General features: G+C 44.4%; 1 protein-coding gene across 2 annotated transcripts in view; it reads right to left on the bottom strand.

Annotated features, from left to right (window-relative positions):
* The window catches only part of hivep2a (HIVEP zinc finger 2a), a 130,170-nt gene that overhangs the window by 84,886 nt on the left and 33,056 nt on the right, over positions 1-12,228 (bottom strand). Inside the window, exon 1 of one of the 2 annotated variants that reach the window (XM_031307869.2) lies at positions 10,490-10,529. The exons of the other annotated variant lie outside the window; for it this stretch is intronic. The gene's annotated coding sequence lies outside the window, so the exon portion shown is untranslated. Of the gene's footprint in view, positions 1-10,489; positions 10,530-12,228 lie in introns of those variants that run through there. 2 annotated transcript variants of the gene reach the window in all.

A 12,228-nucleotide genomic window follows, 5' to 3' on the forward strand; every position in this document is an offset into this window, starting at 1 on the left:
GAAGCTCTTCACTCCATGGTTCACCAGAGTTCTATGGTAAAGAATACAAACCACCCTATACACATGCATACCCACATGCATATCTACATATATATCTACGCACACATATCTACATATATCCACATACATGCATACATAAAACAAGATCAAACAGAAACTTACATACACATTATTTCTTATTGATGTCCATACCTACACTTCCTGTTGTATCTAGTACATAAATCTGTTAATTGTCAACGTCTCTTCAGACATATTGTCAAGTCCATTTAAAATCTGATCTAACTTGTTTGATGTACTCGGTCCACTTGGTCCAAATCAGGTACAATTTTTCTTTTTGGGTCATTTTTCTCATTTTCATTGAAAAATATTGAAAATTAAAAGAATGTAATTGATTATAGTGTGATTTTTGCGAGGATCTGTACCAAACAAAGATGTTTTCTTTAGTCTGTAGGATAGGATTTGTAGGCCGGGACATCTCTGCAGCATCACAATACTTCATTCCCAATGGTTTGACACATATTTTGCCTTTAACAAATATTGTGCCCCCACCCTGCGATTTGGATATTGCACTAGTAGTCCATATTGCGATTTCAATAAAATTGTGATTAATTGGGCAGCCCTACTGTAAATTATGATGTGAACTTAGAAACTCAGGATAAGACACAATATTCATTGTTTTAACTAAACATAAAACCCTGAACTGAAGCGGTTATATCGCTCTCTTCAAATCCACCAGACTCCTTTGACAAAAACAGTGATTTTTACCTCGCAGGATGAAGGACTTTCTGCTCTACCGCTGCCTCGGTTGGTGAGTTTGTTTGTGTTATTGTGTGCCTCTGGTGTTTTAAAAGGGTAAGGAACTAACAAACTAACCAACCAAATCAAAACTATCATTTCAGCACCTGCTATCTTCTACCTGCTCTACAGGAAGTGATGTGGTTTCTGTTTCCGCTGTGTTTGGAGTCAACAGAGGCAGAGAAACTGGGTCAGTAAGACAGTTAAAACAACAGCAGCAACAACAGAAACAGCTACAGAACTCAGGTTTCAGCCTTTGAAAACGTGACCGCCATGAGCACACTGGCGCTGAAACACCACTGCTACGAGCGACAAACAGTTTACGACTTTAAACAAACTGACAGAGTGATTTGCAGTAGATTTGGGCGACATGGAAAAAATCGAATCAGTCCTTCCAGAAAAATGCGTGATGCGTGAAATGAGTTTTTTTGTGATTGTTGCGGGCAAAAATCCTTGATTATGCGGCACGTTTTCTTAAAAAATGCGATGGAATATGCGGGATATTTATGCAATTTTATGTGATGAAATTGTGGGAACTTAAAAAAATTGCAGTTTCATCATGGCTTCATTGCGGGGTTTGCAGCTTTTTGATGATGTTCACGTCACTTCATTACGTCACTTCATTACGTCACTTCATTACGTCCCTTCATTACGTCACTTTATTACGTTCCCATGGCAACAGGGGAAAATGGCTGCTCTTGTGTGAAGTAAACGCAACATTTATCAACTTTCTGCTAAGATGTGTGATTTTTTTTGCAACGAAAATGCGGGGATTATGAAATCATGCAAGCCCTGCATATTTTGCGCGAAAATCGGCAATTTATGCGGCGAAAGTGCGGCGTATTTGAAAAAATGCGGCCCCCGCATAAATATGCGGAATTTAGCTGATTATGCGTTGAATTATGCGATCGCATAATCGCGTTTTTCTGGAGGGACTGTTTAATATCACGATATTGTTGACCAAATACCTCGATATCGATATTGCGGCGATATTGTAGGGTTGACAATTCAGTGCTTACAAAAAAATATTTACACAATGAGATTTTTGATAAATAATCATCATTAATGTGTATATAATACATAAGTGGGTAAAAGCATCACTTTACTGTAATCCAGCCATTAAAACCAGGGACAGGTAACACTTATGTCATATCACGATATTACGATATCCAAAATCTAAGACGATATCCAGTCTCATATCACGATATCGATATAATATCGATATATTGCCTAGCCCTAATTTGCAGAGCAGATATGTAGTGTTCAGGTTAAGATGGAAGAGGTCGAGCGTAACCTGATTTGGATCCCACCATCAACCGGCTGAATGGAGGCCGTTTGTCTTTGGTCGCCGTTACAAGCCCCCACTCGCTCTCCTCCTTTGTTAATGGAGGGATTATTAATTTCCTGTATTCCATCTTTACGGCATTAATATTTGATGATTAAATATGGCTAGAAGCGTCTCCTCCTCGTCCCCAGCCGGGCGCTGTCTCCGTCTTTGTCTCTCCCGCCGTTTGACTTTCTGTCTCCCAAAAAGTGCTTTATTTCCATCTCACTTTGCGTTTCAGTGTCTCTTACTCCTTCCTTTCTTTGTGTATTTCATTCTGTCCATCTCTCATCCCTTTACCCTGCAAATGTCTTCCTTTTCTTCTTTCCTGACTCCTGTTCAGTCCCTTTTCCATTTCCTTTTCTCTATTTTAATCTTTTTCTGTCTGTTTCCCCATTTGAATGCCTCTCTTTCAGTGTTTTCTTTCTCCCTCCGTCCTCCGTCCTCCTGCCCTAAGTTATTTAAGTCTGTTTGATATCCAACAACCATTTGTGGCTGGATTTATTTAGCCAATGAGAAGCCAGCAAAAGACCAGCAAGAACCAGTTTATCTGAATTTGTGTAGACCCAGATACATGAAACTACCAAGTCTTAGTGTTACCCCCAATTTCCACCAACTGCAGAACAACGAAACAAAGTAAAACATCCAGTTCATTTTCAAAATAAAATACACCGTGCTCACGGCGGATCATATTTCCCTGCACTACACCTTGGAAACGTCATAATGGGCAGAGACAGGCCTGAAGTCAAGTTTGTGGTTCTGTTTATAGAAACTACATCCTGTTATATCGTGTGATCATAGGTGAATTCGCGAGATCTCGTGGGTCCTAGTGACTTCAGCTGTCGGTCACGGCCGCAGCCGTTCCGCAACAAATCCGGACCTGATGGGTAATGAAGGACGCAGCGGAGCACGGAGCCGACACGCAGCGGAGCCATTCCGCAGTTGGTGGGAATTGCGGGTTATTGTTAGACTACAAGCAGACTATAAGATCTGCATCCAAGGCCACGTGGTCATCTACTGACCCAACAGTTGTCTAGTCTGCACACACACACTCTCTCTCTTACACCCGCCTCTCTTCTTTTTTGCCTCTCTTTCCTTAATTTTACACACCAGTCAGAACTGTAGTCTTAGGGCTCCTGCACACTGGCTGCGTGGCGTGAGCGTGTCAGCTGCGTGGCGTGAGCGTGTCAGCTGCGTGGCATGTCCGTTTTTTTATTTCGGCTCCCATGTTCACAGGTTAGAGCTTGCACACTGCCTGCGTGACACGCACGTCTCAAAGCGCGGGCCGCGCCGAAAACGTGTACATGCTAGAAATAGGACCGACGCCTATTTTTCACACGAAACGCAAGCGTGTCGGAAGCATTTAATAAATTTAATACATGACATGATATGGCAGATATAAACGTAATTTAAAAAAATAATAATAAATAATTATCGATTTTCAAATATTGCACCTGTCGATACAGAACAAAATATTCTGTAGCCTATTTTACCGTCAATACTGCCGACGTTGTCTTTGCTGTAATCAAATCAGTATATTTATGTTTAACATGAAGTATACTACTGCTTGAGTGCAGTAAATTTCCACAACATACATGTGTACAGACAAGGCTAGCAGCAGCAGCAGCAACGCCACGCGAGCAGTGTGCAGGGGCCCTTAACCCCTAGACTCCACCAGGAGCGTCAGGGCTGCCTTCTGCAATCGTGGCCACTCAAGACAATGCTTGTTATTACACCGGCCGCGACGCAGCCCATCCCAGAAGCGGCTCTCCGCTAAAAATACGCGCCAGGTCTGTTTTTGACGGAGCCGCGGGGCGTTCAACTGGCTGGCCAGGGAGTGGAAGGGCTCGAGCTCGAGTCGGGCAGGCAGAACACTTTGCTTCTGACGCTCCCATGTGTGGTGTGACGCATGGCAGACGACGGAGCCAAACCAGAACGGGACGCATCCGCGCCTGGTGGAGTTTCGGGGTTACTCCTTGTTGTCTTTGTCAACTGACAAGCACACACAAGCAAGCAAATACAATCTACACACACGTACGTACCTGCATGCAAACAACTGAAAACGCCTGCACCCAATTGCCCACATGTGGAATTTTACACACACACAAATATATACACACACTCACACACACACACACACGCACACTTAACGCATGGCCACACACAACCGTGAGCCTGCGAGCTTTCCCATAAAATAATGCACAAAAACACACACACACACACACACACACACACACACACACACACACACACACACACACACACACACACACACACACAGCTTTGGAAGTGGAGCAGAGAAAATGCGAGGGCTGTTCTTTCCACAGCAGACTATCTCTGCAGCAAAGCACCATGGGAAACATGGCGTAATCCTAAAACAAGGTGTTCCTCTACACACCACCCAGGGGACCCTGACGAGCCCCTGAGCTGGGGAGGTAGCGTCTCTTTCAAACAGCACATTGATGCATTCAAGTGTGTCCTGTAATAACGTTTACTTGCCTGCTAGCTCTCCGTAGTTTCTATTGAGAAAACAAAATGATGTTGCATTCGACATATTACTGACCAATATTGCAATTTAAGCTGCCATTATATTCCATGAGCTAAACGTGGGGCCTTTACTGATTGTCTACCAATCATCTCCCAAGTACTTTACTCGTTTTTATGTTTTGCCATGTTCTTTTATCCAAAAGTCATGTCGATAAAGCTTCACTGAATTTAATCGAGAGAGAGAGAGAGAGAGAGAGAGAGAGAGAGAGAGAGAGAGAGAGAGAGAGAGAGAGAGAGAGAGAGAGAGAGAGAGAGAGAGAGAGAGAGAGAGAGAGAGAGAGAGAGAGAGAGAGAGAGAAAGAGAGAGGGACCACTTCAGCCTCTAAGCCACGGGGGGACCCAGTTGAGTGTTATGCAACCAAGCCATGACAACACGCACGCACACACACACGCACGCACGCACGCACACACACACACACACACACACACACACACACACACTCCAGCTGTCCCTAATGCCAGCAGTGAAAACTATCTCTGTCTATTTGTCTATCTCTGCTTCCCTGTCTTTCTCTCTCTTCCTTTCTCTATTTCTGACTCCACCTCCGTCTGTCATGTTGTCAACCCGTCTGCACGGCATGGCCAAAAGTATGTGGACACCCCTGTCTGTTTTTTTATGCACTTTTTGTGCTTCCAATTTTGTGTCAACAGTTTGGGGAAGACTCCTTCCTGTTTTTGACATGACATTGCTACCTTCAGAAGGAAAAATGATTTTCCCAGTTTGATGTGGATGAACTTGACCGGCCGCAACATCAACCCCATCAAACACTTTTTGGTTGAACTAGAACGCCGAGTGGGAGCCAGACCTGATCACCCAACATCAGCGTTGGAGCTCTTGGGCCCTATCCTGCACCTGGCGCAGCGCAAAGCCCGACGCAAGTGTCTTTACTAGTTTAAGACCAACGTGGTTGTCAATTTCCCGTCCAGCGCCCACATTGTTTAAATAGCAAATGCACCTGCGCCATCTGTGTGTCACTCTGCAGGGGTTTCATGTTGCCCGCGGCACCTGTCGCCCCCTGGGGGTGGAACAATGCGCACACACACACACACACACACACACACACACACACACACACACACACACACACACACACACACTTGCGCAAAGACACACTCACTCGACTTACTTGAGAAGGCAATGTCCATTATTAGAAGTCTTGCAGTGTGTGTATAGGGGGCTTCCCACTCATAAGGTGACACACACACACACACACACACACACGCGTGCGCACATGCGCACACACATACACACACACACACACGCACAGACACATGCTCACAAAGACACATACACACACACACACATACATACACACACACCCTTATGCCAGCAACCTTCCCAGCAGGCTGAAAGAAGACTAAATACAAAACCTTCGAGTTCACCCTCATTAAACAGACTGCTACAACACACACACACACACACACACACAAAGCAGTGGCCAGCTGCTCAGGTACAGCTGACGACAGCGGCTGACGTCAGCTCTTAAAGGTTACGATGAAAACATTCTCAGCAGATCCAGCCTGATTACAAAAAAAAAAAAAACAGTGTTTACCCCAAACTCCTGTTCATTAAAGTTAGCGAGTCAAACCTCAAAACACAAAGGTTATCCTCGACTGTAATTAGAAAAAAATCCCGCATACCGCATACCTTATTTCTGCACCAGAGAAGTTACACCTGTGACATGGTGCCATGATAAAAGCTATATGTGAAGAAACATAAAAGAAGAACAGCAACGTCTGAGTGTTTAAACTCGTTGAAGATGTTTTGGTAGCGTGTTTGATGCATGAATCTGAGCTGTAGCGTGTCTGCTTCCATTTAGCTTGAACCCCTAACAGCCGTTTGTCTGTTTGTCTTTCTGTTAGTGTCTGTTCAGCTCTCTGTCTCTGTGTGTGTGTGTGTGTGTGTGTGTGTGTGTGTGTGTGTGTGTGTGTGTGTGTGTGTGTGTGTCGTCCAGCCCAGGCTTGCCCCACTGAGCTAAATTTATTCCGAGGCTGTCCCCGCGGACCCTCGAGCTATGTGTCCTTTTCACAGGAGCACACTTTGGTCCCAGAGACATCAGGGGTATCCAGTTTAGTGTTACAAGAGAAAACTATGCCAGTACGCACACACACACACACACAAACACACACTCGCATGCAGTGTGTCGGGGTTAGGAGGGCAGAACTGTCAATCACAGCCGACCAACTGAGGCAAACTAACCCAGTAACTATATTGCGATGATGAAGACACAAACACAGACAACAAAAAGTCACATTAATAATATACATTATATTTCTAGCAGTATTATAAGGTATTCTGGTGGAGAAAAGTGCAGCAAAGAAGCTGTAAAGTTTGTCAAATGTAGTTTCCAACTGAAATGGAGTCGGCCCTAACCGATGTGGTGCAAGATTTCAACCGTTTTTGTGGCCTTTTTTTAACGTCTTTCCATTTTTTCGGACTTTCTTGTTGATTTCTCAACATTTTTGTCGCTTTCTTTTGACGTTTTCGGTTGCTTTTGTTCATCGTCCTGACGTTTTGTCGCTTTTCAGACATTTTTTTTTCCTTTACTCATTTGAACTGCCTGAACTGAGACAATTACAGTCATAACTCTAGCTCAGATAAAATAATAATATTAACGATGGCACCTTCAGTGAAGTTGGTTCTAAGGATCAAACTGGACACGCTGAACTGTACTTTGTGGAGGAACTCTTGCTCTTGTCTCTTCCCCTGAGCCGACAGGAAGAGAAGCTGCCAGGCTGGCTCTGTGTGCGCTTGTGTCAGTCAGCCAGCGGTTCGTTAACTAATTAGTGAGCTCGTTTATCTCATTAGGCTCTGATTGATCTGCCAGCTGACGGACTGGCAACCGAGCGCCCTGTTTGTGTCGGCTGTACGTCAGCTGGAGCGGGCTAATCGATGTTAACAACACAGGGAAGAGTTTAACTGTTATGTAACCTCATTATGTGGCAGCGGCTGCACAGAGGTGTGTGTGTGTAGTGTGTGTGTGTGTGTGTGTGTGTGTGTGTTGGGGGGGTCGATGAGGGGGGCTGGATTTCAGCGTTACACCAATGTCACCAGAAGGGCAGCCTTCCTGTTAGCGGCAGGAAATTAGCGCAGATAGCATGGCTAGCTGGCTGTTTGATGGTATCAGATGGTCAGGGCAGCGCACGGCTGGATGCACACGCTTTACACTGTGTCAACATGACACACACACGCGCGCACACACACACACACACACACACACACACACACACACACACACACACACACACACACACACACACACACACACACACAGTGACACATTGTGTTTTTGTATACAGTGTGCTTCAATGGGAGAGTAAACAATTACAAAGTACTCAGTTAACTTTGGTGATTGGTCACATTATTTTTCTCTGTTGCACCATTGCAGTAGGTTTTTGGAGATGACAGTAATTGTGAAAAAGTGAGCTGTTTTTTAAAGAAACATTATTTTCTTTGTCCTCTCTTACTTTGATGGAGGTGATGGGGATTCTTTCCCTTGTGATTTACATTCACATCATATGTGGAGATTCTACTAAAGGGACTTGAGTTGTCGTCCTGATTTTTGTGGGAGACTTCTCACGTTGTTTGTCTTCGTTCAGAGGTTACATGTTTTGCGGTAGCTCAATTTCGGGGTTTTTGTTTTTGTTTTTTCCATTTCAGCTGCTTCTGTTTGGCAGAATCCGACCTCGCTGTGACTTACTTCCCCCCGCGGGAAATTAAAGAAAAGGAAAAAACAAACAAATGAAGGAGTGCTAGAAGCTGACGAGTCACCCTCTGCTTCCCGACAGAAGCAAAACAGGTTGTTTACCAGCCAAACGAAGATAAGGGACCCAGAAACCCGGAAAACTGGAAGCGTGACAGAAAAAAGCGTCATTCAGGTGGTGTGGAAACGTCTGAGGGGGGGTGGAATTCCACACATTCCCACCTGGGAGCTGCCCAGAATAACCCCAGCGCCGCGCTGCTGGGAGCTAGCAGCTCTACTGGGAGTTGAACCAGCAACCTCTTAGTGCCAAGCCTGCTTCTAGGAAGTGTTAGCTGCCACTGCTGGCCTTTACCGAGCAGAAAATAGAGCCAGATAAAGTTGCTATGTTTAAACTAGCTATTTTCACTATTTTTCAAGAAATTTGATAGTAAAATGCTTAAAAATCTGTAAACCATTTGTGAAGAACGTAAGAGTTGCCAAAGAAAAACTGCATTTGATTATCATAAAGTGTGCACGTCTGTAAAGGGAAGACTCGTGGGTACCTTTAGAACCCATTTACAATTACAGTGGTGCTTATAAGTTTATGAACCCATGCTAAAAATCATCTTTTAGAAATTGATCGTAATTGATCGTGTGTTGTCTTCCCTTCAACGACGTTTTTTTCGACGTTTTTGACGCCGTTTGTTTTTGCTTTTTCCAACGTTTTAAATTTTAAAAAGTTTCTTCTACACATTTTCAGCGCTTATTTCTACGTCCCATATTTTCTGATATAAAACAAAAATTTAAAACGGGTCAACGTGACCCGAAGTCAACACAAGGGTTAATTAAAAAAATTAGGAAAAATCCATCCACCATACCTAGAGACTGGCATGGTTTTATTTCAGTTAGCCTAATAGCTGGTTGGATTTGCATTGAGAGATGATTTTATGGAAAGTACCCCATGCCAATCTCTAGGTATGGTGAAGGGTATGTGATGATGTGGGGCTAGTTTAATTCCAAAGGCCAAGGGAACTTTATCAGGATGCATAGTATCCTGGATCCATGAAATAACTGGCCTTTAAAAATCAAAATCTGTCTGCCTCTATGGGAATTTAACATAGGGGTGTACTGACTTATGCCCCCTGTATTTTAAGGAAGAACATTTATTTATTTACGATACGTTATTCATTCACAAAGAAAATTGGAGTCATTAAAGTTTGGATTTTTCCTCATTTATTTTTCTAATTAAGGCATTAAGATCAATTTCCAAAAGATGATTTTTTTATTCCTCTTTTTAGTCAACTTTAGCATGGGTTCATAAACTTATGAGCACCACTGTATATATCTAGTGTTGAGAGGTCAAAGGACCCCGTTGAAAAATGGCCATGTCAGTTTTTCCCTCGCCAAAAACCAGCCTTCACTGTTAGAAAAGTCAGCAGAAATACGGGCTAATATGCTGTGTTAATATGAAGACATTTTCTGTAATGATTCACAGGTGTTTTTCCCTATTCTGATTTTGGGATTAACAGAAATGTCCGCTTAAAAGGTACAGAGGATACAATGTAAATACAGAATTTTAGTATTAAAGTATTATTATAGAATAACAGTTAACCTAATAGAAAATGTACTGGTAATTTTCTGCCAGGACTATCTATCTAAAAAATCTTACAGTGTAACTTTAGAGCTTTATTCAGTTTTATATGATACCGATATCTAGTTTTAGAACCCGTTAACAGCCTCTGTAAGACAGTAAAGTCTGCCTGAAAGATTTGGGGCGCCCTCTGCCCCTGATGCCTGTGCATTATAGACTAACATGCTGTTTGTACTGCAGACTACTGCCTTCAAAGTAGATACAGCAGCTGCAGCTCTGCACATTAGCACAAAGTTGAAAACTCTAAAATGAAAGGTCTGCGGCCCTTCCTCCTGCACGTGCTACATAATGATGCTTCTTCCTGTGAGATGCACTGATGAGGTGATTCCAGGTAAGACATTAACCTTCATTGATTCCCGTGATTAGGTTGATATCGATCGCAGAGGAGGAAATGAAGATAAAAGGAGAAGCAGACGAGTTAGAAGACGTTTCTTCTAACTCTGAGATATGAGGTATGTTGAGATTTTAAAAAACAAGACGTTTCAGAACCACACACACACACACACACACACACACACACACACACACACACACACACACACACAGTAGTTCTGTCTGCCTAACTGTTTAACTAACACCTTTTGATTTCCCTTTGACGCAACAGCTCGGGGAGGGCAAAGAGAGGCCAAACTATAAAACATCAGGTTTTACACACACACACACACGCACGCACGCACGCACGCACGCACGCACGCACGCACGCACGCACATACACACACCATTCTACATTGCCACTGTGCCATTCAGCATCAAATATGCATCAAATTATATAACAGAGGCTCTCTTACGTAACAGACTCCATCCCCTGCCATACCCCAGTGTGTGTGTGTGTGTGTGTGTGTGTGTGTGTGTGTGTGTGTGTGTTTTCATGCTGAGGTCTATGGCTAATGAAGCCATCTTTGCAGGGGCAAAACACAGAAACAGAGGGAAAGAAGAAAGAGAGGAGAGCTAAATATAACTCCTCTGGCCCTGAGCAGCATCTGAGAAACAGGAGGAGAGGAGAGGAGAGGAGAGGAGAGGAGAGGAGAGGAGAGGAGAGGAGAAGAGAGGAGAAGAGAGGAGAGGAGAGGAGAGGAGAAGAGAGGAGAGGAGAGGAGAGGAGAGGAGAAGAGAGGAGAGAAAGAGAGGAGAGACAAGAGATGAGAGGAGAGGAGAGGAGAGGAGAAGAGAGGAGAGACAAGAGAGGAGAGGAAAGACAAGAGAGGAGAGGAGAGGAGAGGAGAAGAGAGGAGAGGAGAGGAGAGACAAGAGAGGAGAGACAAGAGAGGAGAGGAGAGGAGAGGAGAGGAGAGGAGAGAAGAGAGAAGAGAGAAGAGAGAGGAGAGGAGAGGAGAGGAGAGGAGAGAGAGAGAGAGAGGAGAGAGAGGAGAGAAGAGAGAGGAGAGGAGAAGAGAGACAAGAGAGGAGAGGAGAGACAATGTAGGAGAGGAGAGGAGAAGAGAAGAGAAGAGAAGAGAAGAGAAGAGAAGAGAGGAGAGGAGAGGAGAAGAGAGGAGAGACAAGAGAGGAGAGGAGAGGAGAGGAGAGGAGAAGAGAGGAGAGGAGAGGAGAGGAGAGACAAGAGAGGAAAGACAAGAGAGGAGAGGAGAGACAAGAGAGGAGAGAGAGGAGAGGAGAGGAGAGGAGAGAAGAGAGAGGAGAGGAGAGGAGAGAAGAGGAGATGAGAGAGAGGAGAGGAGAGGAGAGGAGAGGAGAGGAGAGAGAGAGGAGAAGAGAGGAGAGGAGAAGAGAAGAGAGACAAGAGAGGAGAGGAGAGGAGAGGAGAGGAGAGGAGAAGAGAAGAGAAGAGAGACAAGAGAGGAGAGGAGAAGAGAGGAGGGACAAGAGAGGAGAGGAGAGACAAGAGAGGAGAGGAGAGGAGAAGAGAGGAGAGGAGAGGAGAAGAGAGGAGAGACAAGATAGGAGAGGAGAGGAGAGGAGAGGAGAGGAGAAGAGAGGAGAGACAAGATAGGAGAGGAGAGGAGAGGAGAGGAGAGGAGAGGAGAGGAGAGGAGAAGAGAGGAGAGACAAGAGAGGAGAGACAAGAGAGGAAAGACAAGAGAGGAGAGACAAGAGAGGAAAGACAAGAGAGGAGAGGAGAGACAAGAGAGGAGAGACAAGAGAGGAAAGACAAGAGAGGAGAGGAGAGAGAAGAGAGAAGAGAGGAGAGAAGAGAGAGGAGAGAAGAGGAGAGGAGAGGAGAGGAGAGGAGAGGAAAAAGGAGGATGAAAGAAAAGAAACCAAAAAGA

Source organism: Sander lucioperca, chromosome 19, assembly GCF_008315115.2.
Source record: "Sander lucioperca isolate FBNREF2018 chromosome 19, SLUC_FBN_1.2, whole genome shotgun sequence".
In the NCBI taxonomy this organism is placed as follows: domain Eukaryota; kingdom Metazoa; phylum Chordata; class Actinopteri; order Perciformes; family Percidae; genus Sander; species Sander lucioperca.